Source organism: Arvicanthis niloticus, chromosome 20 (genome assembly GCF_011762505.2).
Source record: "Arvicanthis niloticus isolate mArvNil1 chromosome 20, mArvNil1.pat.X, whole genome shotgun sequence".
NCBI classification, from domain to species: domain Eukaryota; kingdom Metazoa; phylum Chordata; class Mammalia; order Rodentia; family Muridae; genus Arvicanthis; species Arvicanthis niloticus.
Genome location: NC_047677.1, coordinates 25100194 through 25125752, shown reverse-complemented (window position 1 = coordinate 25125752; position 25559 = coordinate 25100194). Strand labels below are relative to the sequence as shown.

The following is a 25559-nucleotide window of genomic DNA, read 5'->3' as shown; positions in this document are numbered from 1 at the left end:
TCTCATCACACAGATGAACATGGCTCGTGCAAGGTGCAGAATAGCATCTGCTCTAACAGCGAGCTCACGGGGGACCGGGCTGCTGCAGGAGAGCTTGCTTTACTCCACTGAAATACGAGGATTTTCCCAGGGCAGACAATCTGTGGCATGAAACCTGTTGGCATCAACTTATTTCTCCATGTTTGGGATGATCTGCAGTGCATAAATACTGCTTTATTCTGTAAAAGGATATAATGCCTTTTATGGTAAACAAAACAAAACAAAAACGTGTTGTTAAGTTGTGACATAGCTTTCTAGAGCAAGCCGAGGAAACTCAAGTTCTAAAAAGGACAAGAAGGACTTCTTTGTGAGATAGTTGATGTCAAATAAATATTTGTTTTAGTACTCAGTCTTAGGTACTAGTCCATGTGGATTCTTACTTTGTAGTCCTTGTTTTTTTTTTTTTTAATGTATTTATATTTGATTTTCTGGGTATTGTCTGTATGAGCACTGCACGTGTGCCCAGTGCCCACAGAGGTCCAGTTCCAGATGGTTGTGCATTCCCATATGGGAGCTGGGATTTAAATCTGGGTTATAGGCCTTGTTTTAAGGAACAGTCTTGGGTACATTTTTATCTTCTCCGTCTCATGCTTTCGTCTTACATTTTCCAAAATGCAGGCTAACGTATTTGAGCATTTCTTTTACAAAAACTACAGTGCAGAGCTTCCTTCTGTTTGCCTCGCCAAATGATTTGCTGTGCAGCGCATTAACCAGAGATGCTGAGACAGCAAGGGGAGCTGGAGCAAGTGGGACGCTTTCCAGGGGTGGTCGGAAGGCAAGGGGAGCACAGCCAAAATCAGGGAGAAATTGCTACTTAGACACTCAAGCTGTAGTCCGGCCAGAAGCGCTATTAACAATGAGTAGCCGGTTATAATTAAACTGATTGGGACCTGGGCAGTTTGAGCCATCAGATCGTCTGCTTAAAAAGAGTGAACAATTTTAATGAATCTTAGAATTAAGGGTCGGGAGGGGTGCAAATGATATAAATTCAGTACCCATGCAAAATTCTCACTAAATAAATGAATGTGTTGAAAAACAAAGAGGGGTCATGTAAGAACATTTGTTTGACAAATAACTAATTTAGAATGAAAAAAAAAATTATTTGCCTTTTGAGGAACTTGCCAGTTCCAGAGGCTCAGGAATGACTGAGCTCAGCTGCCTGTGTGTTTCTTCCATGGTCTGAGAATGAGTGCTGAATGGATTGTAAAGGAAGAGGTCGGTCAGTCAGTCTATCTGTCTGTCTGTCTGTCTGTCTGTCTGTCTGCCTGCCCGCCTGCCCATCTACCTGTCTTTTATTTTCAGGCATGAGCAGTTGGAAGGAGAATGACTGACAGATGAGTGTTTTTTTTTAATTGTTGCCACTTGTCAGAAAACCACACATTTTAATGAGCCCAGGTATAGTTATGTGTGGCAGGGGATTCTGATATGCACAGATTCTTTTTATTACTGGTCTTGCATTTAAGTAATCCCCAGTCACAGTCAAGGGCAACCCCCTGTTCCAGAGAGTTTTGTGGTTAGGCCAATAGACTGCATCTGTTTTTAAAAACTTTTTTGTTTGTTTATTTGATGCATATGGGTGCTCTGTCTGCTGGTGTGTCTATGTACACATGCATGCCTGGTGCTCTTGTAGAGGCCAGAGCAGTGTGTTAGATCCCAGGAGACTGGAGTTTCAGATGGCTTTAAGCCTCTGTGTGAACACTGAGAAGCGAACCCAGGTTTCCAGAAGAGCAACCTGGGTTGCTCTTAACTGCCTGACTCCTGTCGTGTTTGTGAGTGTGCCGAGATTTTGGAGTGCTAAGGATAAGCTCCACTGCTCTGCTGTTCGAATCTGCTTTCATTGGAGACAGTTATGTCTCTGTTGTTTGTTAGAGCTCTGTTTAGGTTTATATTCTGAAGCAGGGAGATAAAGTGGAAAAAATTGCTGGTCTTCCCCAAGTGTTTCTGAAAATACTCGTTTGCGGGTTGTTGCCTCAGATCCACGTTTCTTCCATCTTTGTGAGTTTTCCAGGTGGCCATTGATGAATTAATACTTTATTTCTCTGAAAGATTTCTCCCAATCCACCTGGAGCTCTTCCAAGAGTGCTCTCAGGAGGTCTTTGGAGGCTCCGAGCATTGCAGGCTGAAGCAGCCATGCTGGCAGGCTCAGGGCCTTCACCTTTGACATTGACCTTACTTTTCTCTGTTTCTTAGGTCTTTCTTTCATGACCATTCCTCAGTGGCTGGCAGGATACCCACCTCACTCTCCACCTTCCGTGCCAGTGACATCTTAGCTGCTAGAGCGTGGAGCTGGCCTGTGGGAGTCAAGTAAGTGCCTTTTTTACTATTTGACGTGGTCTTTGCTTACTTGGCAAAGCCATGTAGAGAAAACTTCTTAAGATCAGTTTTTAAAAAGGCACTTGCTTGATCTTGGCAGGCCAGCTCTGCTCCAGCCTGCTACTGAACACCTGCTAGCCACCATGGGGGCTGACCTTAGTGAGGTGACTGCTACAGAATGGGACATTTTTGCCAGGATAGACCCAAAGGTAGAATTAACTTGGCCCACTCATTCCCTCTGTGGCAACCCCAAATACATCAGAACTGTCAGGTCAAATAGTAATTACTCTGGCTATCTGCAGATTGAGTAGTTTGTGGGTGACCAGAAGCTGACAGGTTTAAAGCAACTAGGTTGAATAAAAACACAATAGCTCTTCCAAGAAAGCCAATGGCCTTGGCATTTATCTTAATTACTTGCTTAATATGTAGCAGGAATAATCAGATGTGAGTTTCTGTGTCTATTTGCTGAAATTTGCTGAAACCTGGTATTTTACTTTTGCAGGTCGTCTTGTACATTTTACCTATGTAAATTAACACATCCCTGGTTTTGTCTTGACAACCATGTAAGGGAGAGTGTTTTCCTGCTCTGTCTTTAGGTATTGGTGATGTGAGCTGTTCATGCAGGGGAAAACTTGAGCATTCGCAGGTATGTGAAGATCCTGCTTCCTGAGCATTCTCTCCCTGCAGACAAAACAGTTGTCTTAGTGTGAACTTGTGATGCAGTGTTACAAAAATCTGTCTTTCCACCTGTTCTTCCTGCCCCACTGTGACTCTGGCAAAAGATAGCCTGCAGCTGTTTATTTTTATAAATAAAGTTTTATCTAAATGCAGATTCATTCATTTTCATGTATAACAACAGAGTTGAGTCGTTACCACAGAGACTATGTGATCCCATAAAGCTTGAAATACTTATTATTTGGCTTTTTAATAAGAAGCTTGTTAGCTCTCACTGTAGGAGAACCAAACTATAAACACATAAAATACCTAGAACCCCAACTGATTTCGAAGCTCCTAGGGAGCAAACCAAGAGAGCCTAGCCATGTTAAAGTGAGTGTCTGCAATCCATGTGGCAGTGTGGGTGCTGTATCTCTTGAGGCTGGTACTTTGAGAAAGGGTCTCGTATAGTTCAGGCTGGCCTTGATCACTACCTAGCTGAGGATAACCTTGAACTTCTGATACTCCTGCTTCTAAGTGCTAGAATTGCAAGTGTGAGACATCATACCTGGATTCTGTAGTGCCAAGGATAGAACCCGGGGCCTTGTGTACCTGGCAAGCACTCTTCAGTACTGAGCGAGTCTATGTAGTGGTATGGTTTCTAATACAAGGTTAAATAAATGAAAACGTGACATCTAACTTTATCTTTCCTTTCATTCTTCATCCCCTCTCCTGTGTGTGTGAGCATGTGGGTGTATATACACGTGTGTCTGTGTGTTCGTGTATGTGTGTGTTTAGGCATAGGTGTTCATCCAGTGGAGATATGTCCTGTTTTAGATTCTTTCAACATTTTGTAGAATGGAGAGAAAAGCTTTAGGATAATTGCACAGACAAGCAGTGAGAATGAAGGACGACCCCTTGGCTCATGGAAAGACGCCATAGTTGCTCATAGACTTGAAATCGTGAGTAACGAGAGCTGGAGGTGGTCAAGGATTGCCGAGTGGTCCCAAGGCGTAGGGCTGAATGAGGCTGGGTCTCTGCCCTTTGGCCCAGGGTCCTTTTCCTATGGCTATTATAGTGTTAGTAGCTCATTTCTCTAGCAACTGAAAGCCTGTCTACTTCCTTCCCACCCTCCGTAGTGTAAACAAAGACTGGATGACTTTAAGCCACGAATGTGGCTTTTGGAATGTTAGCTTCCCTTGGAGGTTTGATTCCTTATTGTTTAAAGATTATTAGAAGATTGCTTCTTGATGAATTATTAAATGCCTATAGTCAGAAAGGTTAGACTAGATAGAATGGGAAAGAAAGGTTTATTCATAAGGCACAAACCCTGACATTTGCATAGGCAGAATGCATCCCTTGTTGGTCTGTGTATCTAAATGTATAGATAGAAAGTGTGCATGCATGTATGTGTATGCACATGCATGTACGTATCCAAAGATTTTAAAGTGTATCCTGAAAGAAGTTCTGCAAGTACATTACAATGTGTAGATTATATTTCAAGTGAACATTTAAAATTCATTTTTTTCCAGCACAGTTTCAGGTTTTTGAACAAATCTAAATTCCTCTATATTTCGCAATTCTTATATGCTTTCTTTTCCTCTATTTTTCTTTTTCTTATCTGTCGTGAATACTGTTGTCCTCACTTACTGTAGTCAATAAGCCAGTCTTGACCTTTCAGTACTAAAGTCCATACTTCATTCAGATTTCCTATGTCCTATCATTAAGGGTATGTGTGTTTGTGTGTGTGCACACATGTATACATGCATGCACACATGAACATGCTAGGAAGGTGCTGAAAATTCCCTAAATTAAACGTCCTCTGAGGATCAGGTGGGCAAGCTCTCCCATGGCGATATGCCCCTCCTACTGAAAGCAGCTCTGAAGTTACACCTTCCATAGCCTTCTGCTCTACCCACTAGGCTGCTGAGGGAGTTAGCACCTTCTCCTCAGTCATTACTCTAATTCACATGTTACTACAAAGGCCTTGATATATTTCTTCCTTAAAAGCTTTTTAGCGGCTGACGTAAACTGAGCACACGCACGCGTGCCCTGTGGAGCAGCAGTTCTGCCGCAGATTCCAGTTCCACTGCAGATTTACGCACAGCAGAATTGTGTGCACACAGTCACCAGAGCAGACGCACAAAAATGTTCATGCCAAATGAAAGGCCACAGAGGAATTTTCCATGTGGCGATCAATAGTAGCATGTGTAAATAAGTTGTGAAATAAATGCCCAAGAATATTGGAGAGTGGGTCGGAACGAGTAAACTGGAGCTTTGTGTAAGAAAAATTGTCATCTTAGGAACATCCTGTTGGGTGAAGGGAACCACACACCAATATTCTACAGTCTCATTGACATCAGTTTCAAAAGTTGGCAAACTAATCAGTGTGTCAGAACTTAGGAGGTTGGTTACCCTGTGAGGGGTTAGAGACGTGTTTCTATGACTGTGAAGTTGGTAGTGTTCTGCATCTCCGGTAGGTCCTGGCTGCACAGGTGTGCTCACAGAGTTTAAAAAGTATTCTTGGAGTTACAGACAGTTGTGAGCTGCCCTGTGGGTGCTGGAAATTGAACCAGGGTCCTCTGGAAGAGCAGTCATTATTCTTAACCACTGAGCCATCTCTCCAGCCCCTTAAGAAGTATTCTAAAAGCGCCACCAAATTTCCCTGCAGATGTTTTAGGGCTCTATGGAGAACAAGTTGAATGGATTGATCTTACAGCTTAGAATAAACGGGGCTGGATCTTAGGCTATGGCAGGTACATCTGGATTGGCAGAGCCGATGCAGTCCTGTTTGTACTAGAAGACAGTGATGTCAACAGCCTCTGTCTTCTTTTGTAACTGTTCCCAGGTTTGGGGATCCCTCAAACGAGGGCATCTTTTCTTCTTGATCTGGATTACATAGAGTCCTCAGCTCGATTTCCATGCTAAAGGCTCATAAGCCAAGTTGTAACTTGGGTCTGCCAGTGTGTCCACGTGGTGGTTTGCTGTCCTTCCCACTGACCGCCCTGATTAGATCTGTGAATGAGTCCTGTCTCTCCGCACACCAGCACCCTCTCTTGTTCTGATCCCGCAGCTGGACTTGTACCACGCAGGTCCCAACCTCCATGTTTCCTCTGTAATTAGTCCATTTTATGGCTTCCCACAGATTGGCTTTAAACTTCAGTGTGGGTCCTGGTGTAGATTCCTTTACATTACTTGCCACATACGTGGCCCTGGGTTCCATCTCTAGCACCACAGCTATAAGTAAGTAAATCAACCCATTGTACCTGACTTTCTCATTTTCCCCCACAAAACTTGGCTTGCTACTACCTATAAATTTTAATGCAAATCTCATTTAGCCTGAAGTTCATGTCCTTCTATAATTGAATTCCAATCCTTTTTCATCTTTAGTGATAATAGTTTTATTTTGATAAGTAGTGGCTAATTAGTAACTTTTATAGTAATACTTTTATCACAGTATTCTTGTTCTTGAGAGACCTTTGACATAATACTAGATTGCCTTTATTGGGAAAATGGGCGAAAGGCATCTAATAACTTAATAATAATAACTGGAGGTGTCCAGGCTAGAAAATGATTGACGGGATTAATTAGGAGCTCAAATATGTGTTTACAGATCTCATAGTTGTAATGTCTATCTCCCTGTGTCTTGCCTCCTACCTTAAAAAAGACATAACGGTGTTGCCTAGGCCGGCTGCAAACTCCCCATTCTCTCCCTCAGTCGGGGTTATATGTGCATTGCACCTGACTCCCTATATTCTAACTGTACCCCACAATCCCTTAGCCTTCCCTCTTTGCAGGGCCAGTGCCCAGTTCCTCTTTCTCCTCTGACTAGCTCACTTTCCATCCTTCAAAACATGGCTCAAGTCCCAGATGGCTAATAGTTCTTTCCTTTAATCTCTAGTTTACAGAATGCTCATCGTATTAATTAATACTCATAATTACTGCTTGTCTATTAATACAAACATATTAGATACTCATATGTTAATACTGATATATTATACTTGTATATTAATATTATCTATGATACTTAAATCTTTTGCATTTTCTTGTTTGGAGTCTTTTGTTGTTGTTTCTATTGTTTGTTTTGGGTTTATTAAGAAAAAATTTAATTTAGATTTAAACATGGAGAGAGGCACTTAGTGAAAAAGAGGAGGTAATACAGAGCCAAGAGTGGGTCTGGGCTTCTGATGAGAGTCACCAGAAGCAATTTTGTTTTTTTTTTAATGTTGGGATCCAACACCAGCCTTGCACACATAGCAAGCACTCGACCACATAGCCTCATGTCCAGCCCTTGTGTCTTATTATGTAAACAATTTAACTAAACTTTAGGTTGTGATCTCTTTAGGAAGGGGCTTGGCTTTTTAAAGAGTTTTTTTTTTTTTTTTAATCTTCTGCAGGACCTTGTCATATAATGGCTGTTCAGTAAGTGAACGTGTTGTTCAATTTAAATGATAAGAAAACCTTCCATGGCTAAAGATGGCGGACATCTGTGTCGGTTAATTACAACAGTCAGTGATTGGATTGACAGGTGCCTTTATTAGGAAGGCATTTTTTCTGGGTGTGTCTATGAGGGTAGGTCTAGAGGTAACTGTCCTGTGGGATATCAGTGAAGAGACAAAGGCCTGGCAGGAATGTGGGCATCAGCATCTTATGAGTCGAGAGTTGAGTAAAGGAAGAAAGGAGCCCTTAGCGCAGCAGACTCTCCTGGGTCACCATGAGGTGAGCGCCTCCCCTGCCACACACCTTGCTGCTCTGACATCCTGATCCCCATGTGCCAAGCTCGTAGTGATGGAGAGCTTGTGAAACATGAACTGAACCGCTGGAACCAGGATTTAGAGGAAATCATAACTCTTTTACAGTTTGTCTCAGCTATTTGTCACCGTGATAGAAGCAGGACCAACAACACTGCATCTAAGACTTGTTCATGTTTGAGCTTGCTGAACTAATTTGACTAGTGGGCCTTATTTTAGAATTGGGAAGGAGATGTTGAGGTTAGAATTAGAGATATTTCTTAAAGTTATTTAAATTTTTACTTTATGTGTATGAGTTTTTTGGTCTGTCTGTATGTCTATACACCATGTGCTTGCCTGGTACCCACAGAGGTCAGAAGAGGATGTCAGATCTCCTGGGACTGGAGTTAGAGACTGTGAGCCATTCCATGTGGTTGCTGGGAATGGGACCTGGGTCATCTGGAAGAGCACCCAGTGGGTCTGTTAACTGCTGAGCCATCTCTCCAGGCCCGGCATTTGTATTTTGAGGTAGGTTCTCAATGTGGTACTGAGGCTAGCTGTGAACTCCTGGGCTCAAGCAATCTTCCTGCCCTGGTCATCCTAGAGGCTGGGGTTACAGGCTCAGGCTGTTGTACCTGGCTAGCATTAGCTGTGGATGATTTGTGGATGTGAAGCCTGGTGTGGATTCAGAACTGAGGGACTCTTTGGATGCTGAGGTTAGCTGCCTCTCGCTCCTGCACCACTGGCACTGTGGGAGAGGCTGCTAAATCATCCCACCCAGGTTGTATTAACAGCTACCAAATTAGTCACCCAACTTTGTCCCTTTTTCCTGATGGTCAGAACTTAGAGTGACAATGCCTGGCAGAAGTTCTTGATCTTCCTGTATCTTTTGGACTTAGTCATAGTACAAGGCACAGGTAGCCTAGAAGTGGTCACGAGAAGCCAGCTTCCCAGGGAGAGCCTCTGACTTGCAGCTTTTGCCTCCTTGCCTGATATAACTCCTCCCACACTGGCTAACTGAAGTTCCAGAATGTGTGACAGTCTGCTCTCCAGCGCCACTGGTGAACATTTGGCTCCGGTCCGACTCCATCTGCTGCCTTGCTTGCTCTGGCCCACTCTGTTCCTGCAATACTGACCCCTTTTGTTCCTCATAAAAATGTTAGCCATGCACCTGCCTCCTGGTTCTTTCTGTTCACAGTTTGTTCAGTTGGAATGCTGACTTAGATCTCGAGCGTCCATGTAAGAAGCTGGATGTGGTGGCAGGCTTGTGGTCCCCAGTGCTGGGAGGCAGAGGCAGGAAGATCCCCAGAGCTCCCTGCTTAGCCAGGCTTGCTGAATCTGTGAGCCTCAGGTTCAGTATCAGATGGAAAAATAAGGTGAAGAATGAGAGAGGCTGGTATTCTATGTTGACCTGGCTTTGTACACATGTAAACACATGTGCACATACATGAACATGTACACACATATATTCACAGAGACACAGAAATATTAAATTATGTCTTCTCAGAACTAGTTGCTGCTGTCATATTTTTAATTTTTTCTTACTGATTGATTGATTGGGACACCCCCACACACCCCCCCACACACCCTACACATACACACACACACACACACACACACACACACACCCACACACACACACACACACACACACACACACACACAGCGATGCATGTATGGGAGACTGAGGGAAACTTTTGGGGGTCAGGCTTCTCCCTCCACCCTGTAGATTCCAGGGACAAACCTCAGGTGGCAGGCCTTGATGACACAAATTTTCTCTTCTCTCACATAAATATTAACATATGTCTTCTCAGCAGTCTCATTTTTTTCCCATTTCTATTTTATTAAGAAAAATTAAGCTCCACTTAACTTGGGCTAGGGGTAACCAGTGTTCTGACAGCTATTCATACTGCCAGAGTTTCTTCACCCGCCCTTTCCCTCCTCCCATTTCTTTCTCTGTCCCATTTTTACTTGTGTGGAAATTAGACTCAGGACCTCGGGCTTGCAGGCCAACGTTCTGCCCCTGGCTACATCTCAGCCTGGTCTGCTTGACTTTTAGGAGAGCCGTTACTTCTCCAGCAACATTCTAACTAAGATTTGCATTCTTTCTTCCTCAAAGCTATTTTATTGCATATTGAAAGAAAAAGATGTTTTTTTCTTTATCAAAGCTTAATTTTCTGTTCTGTTACAATTTTCTCCAGAAAGTATCATCTAGAAGTTGCTGCTGGGTCTTCTCCTCCCCACTTTCTCCTCTTCTTCCTCTGCTGCTCCCCGTCCCCCAGCTGGGCTATTAAAAGTTTCCAGGTCTATGTTCACAGAGAGAGCAAAGGGTGAACTTAAATCCCTGTGCCTGTATTTGATACCATGAATCAGACAAGCTTATTAAACAGGCAACTGGCCTCATTTACAAGGATGAGAGGTTAAGCTATTCCTGTAGTGCCTCGGTGGCCACTCCTATGGTGTGCCCTTGGTGAAGGTCCTGCTCCCTGCTAGTGTCCCAGCATGGATATCCAGGGCAACATCTACCTGGATATACAGGAGGACAAATGGCTGACCTTTCAGTGTCATTGAGAAATACCCTACCACCAACAAATCCCACTGAAAGTAAGTCTCCAGCTGAGCGCTCTGCCTTGGGCTTCCTTCCACCTGCTTGCCTGCTCGCTCCTTAGATGGTCTGCGCTCTCCTTTAAGTCTGTACTTTATTCCGTATCCCTGCTGGGGTGCTGTATGTGGGCTTTTGTTTTTGTTGCTGTTGACTGGTTTTTAAAAGCAAGCTTTTATAATATATCCTAAAAACATGCATTTTTAAAAAATGAAAATACAGTGTACGATTGTGCCTTCAGACTACGAGCATAAAATGCATATGAGACAAATGAATTTTGCGTTTAGAGTTGAGTCCTATCTTTAAGATGTTTCATCGTATACAGGCAAAGACTTGAAAAATTCCAAATTTTTGTTCTCAAACATTTCAGATAAGTAATCATCAGTCTATATTCCCTTCTTTGAGTAATGAATTCCCTTCTGTGGCAAATACATTTGCAGTCTTTTGCTGATTCTTGCACTGCTAGGGTGATAACCATGTGGATTCATTGTGGCCTCATTTGTCAACTTGTGTTACCAAACATTTGGATCTATGACTTATGTGAAAAAGGCATATCAATGTAAATTAAATTTGTACTTTTTACATGAGCTGCTGCTACTGTCTTCTCTTTCCTCCTCCTGTGCTGGGGATAACCCCAGGACCTCACTCCTGCTGGGCAGGCATTCATCCTTGAGTTATACCAGCCTTTGTGTGGCTTCATATAGCTGATGACGTAAGAATTTTGTTTCCCATCTTTGCCACTCTGAACACTGTGGTATGTACTTGGTCCATTTCTTTACATCTGTTTTCTAATGATGGAAGTAACTAGGATATATATATATATATATATATATATATATATATATATGTTTTTCTAAGGATCTCTTCTGGTTCATTTAAGGCCAGAAAATAATTACATAGGCTTTCTATAGTTACAGGATTTACAATGTTTGTTTTAGTTGACACAGGGTCTCATGGTAGCCTCAGCTAGCTTTGAATTTGTTATGTAGTTGAGAATGACCTTAAACTTCTGGTCCTCCTGACTCTCCCTCCCAAATGCTGGTATTCTGGAGGTGAGCTACCATCCCTGGTTTATGTAGAGCTTGGGAATCGAACCTAAGGCTTCATGGATGTCAGGCAGGCTCTTTACCAATCAAGATACACCTCCAGGCCAGATTTTCTGTACTTTTAAAAGAATCTATCTAGAAAATTCTATTAGAAAGTTGACCACCTTTTGTTTTCAGAATGACTGTATGATTTTCTCATAGAATTTCACCAAGGAGCTTAGTTAAATACTTGGAACCAGTGCAAGATTGTAATAGATGAGAAGATAAATGGAGTTGGGAAATTTTAAAATTGAGTTTGTAGCGAGGGTTTGAGGAATACAGGCCATTTTGGTAATGGATTTTTATTTTTAAATTGGATATTTGCTTGGTTGCAAGAGGATTAATTATAAGGATCTTCTCCTCTTGAAGTCTCTCAGCTTGAACAGATAAATATAGAGCGCCAGTGTTTGGAGAGGGAACTCTGTAGAAAATGGGTGGGTAGCTGTTGTAGCTTTGCACAGAAGATAACGTCTAGAATAAAGAACAGATGAAAATACTCATTGAGGATTAGTGTTCTTAAAACATCATCCAATCCAGCATTCTCCAGGCCAGCATTTAGAGCCATTCAGAATCTTGCTCAGTTTGCATGGCTGATGATAATATTACCCGAGCCCAGCACTCTTTCCTTACAGACATCTCTCCACGCTTGCCGCCCTCCTTCCCAGTGCCAACTCTCCCCCACCCCTCAGAAGTCACGAGTCTCTCTTTTCATACCCCCGATTACAGACTATCTTTTTCAGTAGTCTACAGATGTTTCTTCTTCTTCTTTGTAAAACCTGTGTGACTTCTCTGGTCCAGGTTGATCCTAATTTTTAGCTTTTGACTCCCATAGCACTGATAACTTTGAATTTCTTCCCACTGGGTCACGAGTATGTATTTGCATAGTAGTTGAAAGGTTTTAGGGTGTGTGTGTCCTTGAGGGCCTCATGTATGTAAAGCACTGTTCTAAATGCTGGATTTATGGAAATGAGAAGCATACACAATATCCCTGTCTTCACAGTCAGCCAACAGATGAAGTAAGTAATAAGCACTTCATCATTTGAACTATGTGGAAGAAAATACTGTGTGAGGGATGAACTAGAATTCTTAGGTACAAATGGCAGAACCCTCTCTGCTTAGGGTAAGCAGGAAAACAGTACGTCTAGGAGTTCACAGAAACCCGAGAATCAGTCTTGGGATATACTCAGCCAGGAACGATGCCAGTGTTCTACCACTGGACTAAAGTCACTGAAGACCCCACTACTCTGCGTTCACACCAGGAACAAATTGGCCCTGCCTTGTCATTACTAAGTGTTACGCGAACCACGAGGACTTCTGCCACTTTCACTTCCGAAGGAAAGCTGGTCTCACTCTGGCCCATGTGGATTCCACAGGGCCACCTCCATAATAGCATTTGCTTCCTAACCAATACCCCATGGATATGTTTGAGTGACAGAACACGGCCACATAGCTACCACCTGTTTGCAAAGAGAGGCTGGGACAGTCATCTTCCAACTTCTATCACGGGGCTTTAGAAGATGAGAATTTCCCCGGACAAACAGGCTATTTAAAAGTACTAAGTAGTTAAAAACCACGGGGAATTTGGAAGAGTAATTAGAAGATCAGTTTAGATTTGTGTAGTCACAGAAGGCCTCACTTAAGGCTTATTGTCCTTGGAAGGACACAGGTGAAGCGTATTCCTGCTGAGAGACAAGTGAAAAGCCTCTGGCCTACAATTTGGAGCAACCCAAGGTGGCCAGGGTGTTATTATGGGCTTCCGATTGGAGGAGGAACCGATTGGCTGATGTGGTTATGGGTAAGAAAGAGGAAGTGTGTGGTGATGTAACAGGGGAGAGATGCTTTGAACTAAAGGCTGAGGTCACTCGTCTTACCCCCTTTTTTCTCCGAGGTGACCTGTAGAGAGTCGGGTGTGAATACAGGAAAGACACACCTGTATAACTGAAACAGTATGAACTGTGAGATGTCATGGGGTGACTAATGTCATCTGTGCACACTTCAGAGACTGGCATGAGGATCTAGCAAAGACAGGAGATATTAGGAGATAGTGTCTGGCTAGGGGGATGAAGGAATGGGAGGAAGGGATGAAGGGGGATGTCTGTGTCCCATCCTGGTGGGCCTCAAGACAATCACTCCTTTATTCTTTGTACCTTGGTAGCCCTGAGGATCATGGTTGCAATTGCGTACACTATGCTAGGTCTCCTAACTGCTTCAGTGTAAGTACAGCCTGCAGTCTCAAAGGAGAGCTGGTAGTCTTTCAGTTTGCATAATGACCTGGGTGTGATGGCACATGCGAGTTTGAGCCTAGCCTGGAGATATACTCGGAGACAGAGCATGCTTGTGGTTTGACCCCAACATCACCATCAAGGACAAAAGAATAATTGCATTATATACTGAAGTGATTAAAAAAAAACCCAGCCTTTTGGTCTCCTTTTATAAAATAAATCAGTTCTATAAGTTAGATGACTTTGCCTTGCATTTATTGTGTGTGTATGTGTGTGTTGTGTGTGTGTGTGTGCGCGCATGCGTGCATACCTGTCTTGGTGTATATGTGGAGTTCATAAGACATCCTGTGGGAGTTGGCTCTCTCCTGCCACCGCCTGGGGCCCATGTTGTCAGGCTTGTCTTGGTGACAAGCGTCTATAATTGCTGAGCTGCTATGCCAACCAGAATTTGCCTTTGGAAGGCAGAATCTCAACACTGAATAAAGTCGACCCTGCTTCCTGCTAAGTCTTTCCATTTGTAAAATTTGGCCCCTAAAAGGGGAACACAATCCAGATTTATCTAGTACTCTCATACTTCAGAATGGCATGTGGGCTTTAGATGAGCTAACAGAAGCGTAGGAGGTTGTACTCTGTTAATCAACCTTCACACCACTGCTGTTCTGAGTGAGCAGATCCTTCATTGGAATCCTCTCCTATAGAATGTGTAGCTGCATCCCTGGCCCCTACCCAGCAGGTTCAGATAGCATGCTCTGTGGCTTTGGGCATTGCCAGATACCATTTCTGTTTGAGAACCATCTCTTGATTTCTCTTTGCCTATCTTCTTAAAACCTATTTGTGGTTTTAGTGCCTGGTGGCCGTACCCTAAGAAAGTTATTTTTGTTTTGGTAACAGGTCTTACTGTGTGCCCAGGCTGGCCTTGAACTCTGGGATTAAGCTGTCTTGCAACCTCAGCCTCCTAGATGGTCAAGCCTGTACGTCACATTCTTCTCTAGGGAACTTGTAAGTTTTAAAATGAGAAGACAAAACTCCATCCACATTCTGTGATTATCATTTAGATTTTTTCCCAGCACTGCTTTTGTAAGATCAAATAAGAGAATGGATCACCCGTGCTCACTATGGGTGATATTGTGGGTGCAGTGACTTATTCTGGAATAATCATTGAGCCTTTTCTCCAGCATGCAGTAGCAGGATGGTTTCTGCATTTTACCCTTCCCTCAAGTGTGACCTCTGATTAGATAAGCCAGTTATCCTGAGGTTGATGGACACAGGGTCAGAGAAAGGAAGAGCAAAGATACCCAAGTGCACTCTGCACAGACAGGGTCAGTATTTTTTCACAGATGTCAGTGTCACTTTTTTGAGCACCAAGTCTTACAAACTGCAGCTATGCATGGCACACTGACCAATCTCACACACAGTAATGGTCCCATAATATTATAATGACTTTGAGTTCATTAATAACTTAGTTTGGGTTTGATGCTTGCACAAGGATGGACTTGTCGAATAATGCATTTCTTGGAATCTCTTCCATCCTTAAGCAGGGCATGCCTCTTGGGGGATTTATTTATTTGCTATTTTGGTACTTTGAGATAGGATCTTGCTATGTAACCCAGACTGGCCCAAGCCCACTGTATAAGCCCAGAGTGTCTCCATGTCTCAAGTGGTGGGATCCCAGGGGTCTGCTACTGCACAGTGTATATCTGTTCCTTGTTGTGGCTTTCAGTTGAAGAAGTTAGGGAGCTTTGTGCAAGCTAATCCTGACAGTTCCATCCTTGCTAGTGACTGAGTGAGGAGCCCAGGTTGAAGTGAGCCGCATATGGGAACTGGCTTTGATTCTGCAGTGGGTGTGTGTTCTGAGCTGGCCCAGTCATCCTGAAGGAAAGGATTTTGGATCAGGTCCTCTCTTGTCTTCTTGATCCTCATTTCCTCCCTGTAGAATGTGGTTCTTCATTCTTCTGCCTCACGAGTACAGAGAAACAGGTGTGTTAAACCTGGGTGTAACCTGGGAACGGAACTGCAAGATTCACCAGCCTTGAAGCCAGCTCCTGTGGTCTCCCATCGTGTTTCTGGTGCTTTCAAGCTGTTGTCCTACGTGTAGCTCAAGATAGCCCCTGATCAGACTGGACGTCAGAGATGTGCTGTTCTGGAACAAATGCTGCGACATGCTTTCTACTTTCAGAAGCTGGACTCAGGAATGAGTTACTTCAAGACTCACAAAGCAGTCAGCTTCATTTAAACTCAGTACCTAGTATTTGCAGTGTGTGCCACTCTATGAATCTTAAATACTTTGCATATAAAATCTCTTTTATTATTGAGATACTGTGTAGTGAGGCTTGTCCTTATCTGTGGATCCTTCAATCCTCACCTCAGAAGCTCTGCTTTCTGTATTCAACTAAGGGTTTTAACTCCACACTGGGCAGTGGGTAGCGGACAGTTCCCACTGGATTGACAATGGAAAACAACCTCTGTCTCCTCTTCTCTCTAACAGCAACTTTATTGAGAGCTAACTCACGTAGGGTAATGCTTGCCCATGTAAAGTATATAACTCAGTGGTTTTAAAGACACACAGGTTCTACAATAGCATCATTTTTTTTTTTAAAATTCTAGGAACCTTTCAATGGTCAATCTCCAGTATCACTTATACCTAGACTCTGGCAAAATCCCATTTTTCTTATGTTTTAATTTAAAATTTTATTTTAGCTATGTCTGTCTGTGTGTGTGTATATGTGTGTGTATGCATGTTTGTGTATGTGTCTGTATATGTATGTGTGTATATGCATGTGTGTATGCATATGTGTGTATTCATATGTGTGTATATGCATGTGTGTGTATGCATATGTGTGTGTGTGTGTGTGTGTGTGTGTTGGTGCTGAGTGTGAGGAGGTTAGGAGAGGGCATCAGATCTTTTGGAGCTAGAGTTACAGGTTCTGTGTGAACTGTTCCCTGGAACAGCAGTGTTTGTAACCACTGCGCCATCTCTCCAGCCCGTTTTTCTCATTTTTATGAATCTTCTCTGACTACTTCCTTGAGTAGACTCATACAGTGCATGGCTTTTTGTGACTGAACTCTTTCACTTAACCTTGCTTTTAGGATTTATTTATGTTTTAAAAGAATGCTTTAACAGTTCCTTCTTGCTTATTAACATGGCATCATACGAATATGCATATTTTGTTTGTGTATTCATTTCTTGATGCCCACTTGGGTGTTTTCCATGTTTTTCATTGATGGGAACAGTGTTGTTGAGCATATACGTGTGGCTGTTTCGTAGATGTATGTTTTTATTTCTCCGGGAGTGGAATTGCTGAGTCAGGATTGCTCTGTGCAAAGCTTTGTGAAACACTTCCAAACTACTTTCCAAAGAGTTTGGGCCATTTAAAAATTCTACCACTACCATATAGGGTCTTGTGCTTTCTCCTGCTTTGTTTTAGCCTTCCTGACAAATACGAAGTGGTCTCTCCTAGGCTTCTCTCATTTGATTGTTTCTTGTTGGGGGTTGAATCCAGGTCTTTTCTTTTGTTCTTTCTAGACAGGGTTTCTTTGTTTAGCCCTGGCTGTCCTGGGACCAGATCTGTAGACCAGGCTGGCCTCAAACTCACAGATCTGTCTGCCTCTGTCTGCCTCCTAAATTCTAGGATTAAATGTGTACGGGACCAGCTACCATGGCTGAATCCAGGTCTTTGTACTTATCAATACACATCTCTCCTACTTAGCTACTTGCTCAGATCTCCAGTGTGAATTTGATTTGCATTTCCTTAATGATTAGCTATGGTGAATGCATTTTCATGGGCTTATTAGCTATTTTAAGTTATTAAAAATACATGTTAAAATGTAGCCTGTCGTTTTAAAAAAGTATTTTTGGAGACTTATTTTTAGTTTATGTGTATGACTGCTTTGGTGTGTGTACAACATGCATGCAGTACCAACAGAGGCCAGAAGGTGAACTCAGAACCCTGACATTGAGTTACAAATGGTTGTTAGCTTCTGTGAGGGTGCTGGGGATTGAACCTGGTCCCCTAGAAGAGCAGTCAGTGCTTTTAACTGCTGAGCTATCTCTCTAGTCCCCCCAAATTAGTTCATTTTGAAATTGGATTACTTTGTAGTGTTAGGTTATAAGAGTAAGGATATCTTTCTAAAATCCTTTACTTCATTATGGATTAATTAAATTCATTAGTCCATTAATTTATTTGATCCAGTAACTTACAGCACCATTTTTTCAAAGAAGGCAGTGATGTCCTTTTCAGGCTTTGGATGCTGTCACCCAGAGAGTGTCATAATTAAAACAATTGAAATGGAGATTATTGATGTGCAAAGACAGACAAGTGGAAGAAACTAAAAGGCCCCAGTAATATAGACCAGGCAGGATAAGATCCAGTGAATTGAATTTTAACCCCTAGAATTCCTATGAGTCTGAGCAGGTTTGTTTGAGTCTGACTTCATCCAACAACTGATGCTGGTTTCTGGCATATTCCTTAAGCACAGTCGCTTACCAGGAACACACAAAACACATCTATCTAGTATTGCAAGGTCTCGTATGTGCAGCTCTGACTGTGCTTGCTTTCCCTTCCCTCATTAGGAATGTGGATATTTAAAGATCCCATAACTAGTTTAACTAGATTGAGATAGTGATTTTTATCTCTAGCATATTCTGTATCCCTTGCCATAGCAAATGTAGGCTATTGGTTAGCTTGATTAAATTATGGGAGAGAGGATCTATGAGATCAGAATAACCGTTTGGAGTGCCTTTTCTACACTAGTGGCCTTAATCTGGGTGTAATCTTTCAGTAAGGGCTTTTGTGCCCATTAATACAAAATGGAAAAAGTATAAGCCGATGACTGGCTGTAAGGAGAGTGGGAGGGGAGGCGGGGAGAGCTGGGAGGGCACAGGCTTTGGTACTGGACTCTGTTTCAATTCCTAGCTCTGCTACTTCTGCTCTGAGTGACGTTGCCAACCCATGTTCATCTATGTGCAGCGTCTTCTCACATGTAAAGGAAAAGGCCACAGTGTGCCTCTTTCTTGTAAGATCGTGATGGTAATGTGAGGGAGGCAGTGGGTGAGGAGCCTTTGGACTGACTTGACACTCACAGGCTCATGTGGAGTCATACTTGATGGTACCATCTTTTAAAAATGTTTCACAATGATGTATTTTTGGAGAAGAGTCAGAAAATCTTATATTGTGTAAATCGGATCACGCCAATCTCAACAAGCCTTCCTGGGAATTTAATTTTACAAAATGCACATAAAGCAAGCCTGGTTTTCTTCTTTGTAGGATTTTTTTATTATGATAAATTGTGCTTATTTAAAGAGATTATTTTTAAAGTTACATTTTACAGGGCTGGGGAGATGGCTTGCTCAGTACAGTACCTGCTGTTTCAGCTTGAGGACCTGAGTCCAGTTCCCCAGTATCTGCATCATAAGCCAGGCACTGCTGTATACTGTATGGTGTGTGCTGTATACTGTGTGCTGTATACTGTATGGTGTGTGCTGTATACTGTGTGCTGTATACTGTGTGCTGTATACTGTGTACTGTATACCGTGTGCTGTATACTGTGTGCCGTGTGTTGTATACTGTGTGCTGTATACACTGTGTTGTATACTGTGTACTGTATACTGTGTGCTGTATACTGTGTACTGTATACTGTGTGCTGTATATACTGTGTTGTATACTGTGTACTGTATACCGTGTGCTGTATACTGTGTGCCGTGTGTTGTATACTGTGTGCTGTATACACTGTGTTGTATACTGTGTACTGTATACTGTGTGCTGTATACTGTGTGCTGTATATACTGTGTTGTATACTGTGTACTGTATACTGTGTGCTGTATACTGTGTGTTGTATACTGTGTGCTGTATACACTGTGTTGTATACTGTGTACTGTATACCGTGTGCTGTATACTGTGTGCTGTGTGTTGTATACTGTGTGCTGTATACGGTGTGTTGTATACTGTGTGCTGTATACTGTGTGCTGTGTGTTGTATACTGTGTGCTGTATACTGTGAGCTGTGTGTTGTATACTGTGTGCTGTATACACTGTGCTGTATACTGTGTGCTGTATACCGTGTGCTGTATACTGTGTGCTGTATACCGTGTGCTGTATACTGTGTGCTGTGTGTTGTATACTGTGTGCTGTATACTGTGAGCTGTGTGTTGTATACTGTGTGCTGTATACACTGTGTTGTATACTGTGTGCTGTATACGGTGTGCTGTATACCGTGTGCTGTATACTGTGTGCTGTATACGGTGTACTGTATACCGTGTGCTGTATACTGTGTGCTGTGTGTTGTATACTGTGTGCTGTATACTGTGAGCTGTGTGTTGTATACTGTGTGCTGTATACACTGTGTTGTATACTGTGTGCTGTATACTGTGTGCTGTATACTATGTGCTGTATACTGTGTGCTGTATACTGTGTGCTGTATACTATGTGCTGTATACTGTGTGCTGTATACTGTGTGCTGTATACTGTGTCCTGGGGAAGTAGAGTAGAGATGGGCAGATCACTGGAGCTTGCTGGCCAGCCAGCCAAACCACGTCAGAACCCAGGTTCAATGAGAGACTCTGCCTCAAAAAAAACCATGGTGGAGAGCAATAGAGGAGGCTATCCAGTGTCAGCCTCTGACCTCCAAATGAGCATGCATGTGCATGTGTACCCATGCATGTGTATACACACACACACATGCAGGAGTACACACACATATACACGACCACACACACAACTACACACACAACCACACACACATAGGAGTGTACTATACACACAAACACACACATAAAGGAGTACACTACATACACACATACACACATAACCACACACATACAGGAGTAGACAACACAATACAACCAAATACACAAAACCACATACATACACACACAACCACACACACATACAGGAGTACACACAAATACAACCACATACACATACAGGAGTACACTACACATATACACACAACCACATACACAACCACACACACATATTCAGGAATACACACACACACACACGCACACACACACTAATATAAATTGGGGCTGGGCATAGTGGCTCTCACCTTTAATCCCAGAACTTGAGAGGAAGAGGCAGGAGGATTGCTGTGAGTTTGAGGTCAGCATGGTCAACATAGCAAGCTCTAGGACAGTCAGGAATACATAGAAAGACTCTATCTCAAGAAAACAAAGTAATAATATTTTAAAAATTGTATCTTTGTTGTTGTTTGTTTTGTTTTTGTTTGTTGTTGTTTGTTGGTTGGTTGGTTTGGTGTTGGGGTTGAACTTGGGGCTTGTACATTCAAGGCAAGTACTGTGCCACTCTAGCACACCCCGACTCCTCCTTTTATTTTTATCAATATGATCATTAGACTAGGCATATGGCTCACATATCTCTATTGGACAATGTTGTGTTTTAGGTATTATACTATTTGCTAAGTTATTTTTGAGAAATTTGAAAATTTTTTAATGTGTTCAATATTAAACCAAGATTTTAATACTTTTCTTTGTAAAAAAGACTTGCAGTCTCATACCTAAGTAAACTTATAATTGGTTAAACAAACCTGTGAGGAATTTTAATAAAAGGATGGAGGTGTCTAATGAGGGGAGGTTGTGGTTTTAGTAACCATGGTAACAGCAGTAAGTGGGAAATGGTAGCAGCGGGTGAGACAGTATGCCTTCCCTTCTTCTATTCACTGTTTTTAATAATTTTGTTTTGTTTTGTTAGTTTTGGAGACAGGGTATATATGTAACCCCGACTGTTCTGGAACTCTGTGTAGACCAGGCTAGCCTCGAACTCAGAGATCTTCTTGCTTTTGCCTCTGAGTGCTGGGATTAAAGACATTTGCCACCATGCTTACCTTAATCATTTTTTTGTTTGTTTGTTTTCCAAGTTAAACTTTGAGAAGACTGTAGCCTATGTAATAGTGAGAAACACTGTAGAGTGGTCTCATATGCCCTTAACCCATCTTCTCCAATGGCAACATTTGCCAAATCATAGTATTATGTCACAACCAGGATACTGACATCACTCACCTGCCTTGTAGCTTTTCTCTCATCTGTCCTCTTTTGGTGTGTATTTAGATGAAGGCACACTTGATCATGGGTATAGGTCCCTGCTTTTAGCACCACAGTTGAGGTACAGAACAGCATGGGAGATGAAGCCCAGGGAGCACTTGCCTTACAGTTCACAAGGCACTGGGTTCAGATCCCAGCGTGGGAATGGGGAGCTGCTCTAGAAAATGTTTAATCTCAACCCAGGGCTTCTACCCTGCCTTTAATCATTCAGTTTCCAGATTAAAAAAACCACATAAACTTTATATTTATAATAAGCCTTAATCAGCACTAGAGCTGGGCAGATATCTACCCTCTAAGCTATTAGAATTTATTTCCCTATCGATAACCTTGAATTATAACTTGCCATGGTCCATCTGGGCCTCTCTTAACTCCAATTGGCCAGCCCTTATGGCCGTGTTTTCATGACTCACCTACTCCATGGTGCCTTCTCTTTCCACTCTCTCCTTCTGTCCTTGTGGTCTCCTCAGACCCCAGGACCAGGAACCCAAACGCCACCTCTCTCTCTTCTGCCCCGCTATTGGCTGTTAGCATCTTTAGTAAGCCAATAGTTTTACATTAAAGAAACAAGGTCACATTGTAGGTCTGGATTCTCTCCTCCTTGCGGGCAACCAGGCCTTGGGAGCCACTAGTTACCACTACAGTACATAACAAAAGACCAAAGCTCAACAAGAAGCAGAAAGGTCCAGAACCAGTTTGTTACCTGAAGCCTCCTGCTCAGGTCGTTCTGTGACCACACTGATTTCTTTCCTGTTCTTCCTCTTTTCCACTGCAAATCTGTTCTCCGTTTTTTTTTTTTTTGTTTGTTTGTTTGTTTGTTTGTTTTGTTTTTGTTTTTCAGATTTGAGAGAGTGTTATAAAATAGAATCACACAATGAGATTACCTTCTTTCTCTTAGCATGGTAACCTTGTGACTCACCCAAGTTGCTGTCTATACCAGTAACTACATTGGAAAATCACTGTGCTAGAATAAATGCAGTCTGTTTAACATTTGCAAGTGTACAGTTCAGTGACATCGCCAGAAATTCACCCTCACCAACGATCTGTTCCCATCATCCTCCCTCACCTTCCACGTCTTGGTAACCTTTATTCTACTTTCCATCTCAAGGAGTTTGCCGAGTCTACATATTTTATGTAAGAAGAATCATACAATATCCATGTTTTTGATTCTGGCCTATTCTACAAAGCGTAATATGTCCAAGGCCCATGGATACTGTGTCATGTATCAGACATTTATTCCTTTTTATAACTAAGTAGTTTTTTACTAATAACATGGATGGAATATTAATGATTTGCTTGGCAAATCCATAAATGACACAGAGTTGGCAGTGATATTCAAGTTTTGAATTTTCCAAATAGAGATTGATACTAGTTATTGGATAGGCTGTGTTCATCAAGCTGTGGGACTCACTGATGTTAAATTCTATGTATGATTCTCACATAGTAGTATAACTGTAAAGAAATGTGATGTGGTGCAGTTGCAACATGATAAACACCTGACACCCTTCCATGACAGTGAGGCCACGGGCCAACTTGGCCTCCATTAAGAGAAGTGTAACATACCAAACATGGGCTGTGATCCAGCCGCAGCACTGAGTCCATGGCTGGGTACCACCATATTTTAAGAGTTAAGTGTTTAAAATTTGTGTATTTAAAAGAAAAAAAAAAAAACCAGGATGATTTTATAGGAAGGTAGTAGCCACTCACTATTCGATTCAGAGCTTAGTGGTGTGCCTCGATACTCAGGTCTTGGTCACAGGATTTATATGCACCAACTGTGATGAGCATGAGCATACATTGCTGGACTACTTTAACACCAGTCGTTTCCCAGCAGAGTTGGAGAATGCACTTGAATCTGCATAATACCTTGTGAATCCTGAACATTTGAGAGTTTATAATAATAGAACACGGCACAGTTTTGAATTCAAAGCATTTGTAGTTAATGGGACTGCAGAAAGCTCGTTTTCTGTTATGTATGTCTGCATGTAATTTTAGCTTTTATAGTGAATATATATTACTCTATAAAAAACAGTTGTAAAGCAATGCTCTTGTTTTGCAAATAAACAATAATACTTTAAAACAGTCACAACACTAAGAACTTAGGTCTGAGGATACATCTCAGTGTTTGCCTCGCTCTGAGTTCAATGCCCTGCCTTGCATAAACTAGGCATGGTGTGTTGCATGCCCATAATCCAGCAGAAAATGAGACAGGCAAATCAGAAGTTCAAAGTTACCCTCAGCTCTATAGTAAGCCTGGGATTCATGAGACCCTGTCTCTAAAGAACTTTCTGTGCACTACCAAGAAACACACACCCTGTTCCTCAAAGTTCTTTAAAAAACAAACCAAAAACAAAACCAAAAGCCTTAGTAAGTAAGTAGAAATCTTTAGTTTGTATCAGCCTTTGCATATGCTGGAGCTCAGAAAACTGCTGGAAGGCTTCTCTCTGATCTCCTGTCTATCTCCTGTGTCTTATCCCTCCCTCATTCTCTCCCAAGGTAAACCATAGAAACTAGAATTCATTCCTCTTCCCCAATCGAGGTCACAGAAACCAGAACCCTTTCTTCCAAAGCCAGCCATAAAACCTACAAGAATTACTCTAATCTTCCCCCGTTGATCTGTCCTACAGCCAGCCATAAAGATAAGGCCACAAGACCAGCTGTCCCAGCCTTGGGAGGGCAGAGTTCCACAGGGGGAGGAAAACCAGCATCTGGACCGGCTGTGGCCAATAGTCTTCCATCATGCCTCTTTGTCTAGTCATAATTCAACACGGTTGTCTGTGAGTCATCAAACCTAAGCCTTAAAAAATGGGTGGTCTTTGTTTGCTCTTTGGGTCTTCAGTTCGGTAAAATTATGATCAAATACACATGTTCTGCTTCTCTCCCATTAGCCTGTCTTCTAAGAATGTCAGCCGTCAGCCTTGTGGTGGGCAGGAAGACGCGTCCTCTTGTCTGTGCCTACATGTGCTTTCAGACCCAAGTGCACCCGTGGAGGTGGGGTTTGGATATGCGCGTTTTCCTTTTGCTTTTAGCTTGGTTACTGCTTGAGAAAAGTCAGGCTTTGGCAAATCACTCTGCTTGCTCAGGGTTACCTCCAGCCTCCGGGTTTGGATTATTAAGTAACTAAATAGGAAATCCTGACTAATTTCTGTGATTCATTTCCTCCCCGACTGCTGCTGCCTAGCATGGCTGTAATGTCAGAGACTGTTAGTTCTAAAAGGAAGCAAGTGGGAGAAAATGCTGCTGTCTCTCTCTTGTCAAAGTATTTCCTGCTAAGGCAGACATCTTTGCTTTCCCTGGATGGCTTCTGTTACAACCTTCAGAGACCAAGGGCTGGCCCCTTAATGCTTATTGAGTAATCGGGGACTATGACCCACTCTTGCCTTCTGGGAGTGTTTAGGGAAAGTGTTGCTAAGATACTTCAGTCAATAGGTTGTAAATGAAACCCCAAGCCACACCCTCTTCCTCCACTGTTAATCTTAGTAAATGTTAGTTTAGGATTTGGGGGTTATTTAAATGGTTCAGGCCTCTCAATTTTACTTAAAAATTTTAGGGGGCTTTATTGTTGCTTGCCGTGGAATTTGAAAAGTGAAAAGATGAGTCTGGCAAGCAGCAGATTAGTGTGAACATCACCAACGTGCCACAATGTGGCCGGGCGCTTTGAGTGTATGTAGCTCTGATTAAAGTTGTTATTAGCAGCTCTTCCTGTTTAGTTAAGAGGTGCAGTGATCCTGGCGTGGCTGCAGATGCATAGGATGGGCAAGCAGACTGAGAGAACAAATACAAGTTTTTCCGCTGGATCTATCTTTAGGTTTTCCGTACTTCCCTTGGAAGATTTCAAGTGTCAGAGCCAGGCCTGGTAGCA

The 25559-nt window shown here is 42.4% G+C and overlaps 1 protein-coding gene across 2 annotated transcripts in view; it reads left to right on the top strand.

Annotated features, from left to right (window-relative positions):
• Mcu (mitochondrial calcium uniporter) overlaps positions 1 to 25559 on the top strand; it is a 164232-nt gene that overhangs the window by 12543 nt on the left and 126130 nt on the right. The window contains exon 1 of one of the 2 annotated variants that reach the window (XM_076917101.1): positions 2892 to 2998. The exons of the other annotated variant lie outside the window; for it this stretch is intronic. The gene's annotated coding sequence lies outside the window, so the exon portion shown is untranslated. Of the gene's footprint in view, positions 1 to 2891; positions 2999 to 25559 lie in introns of those variants that run through there. 2 annotated transcript variants of the gene reach the window in all.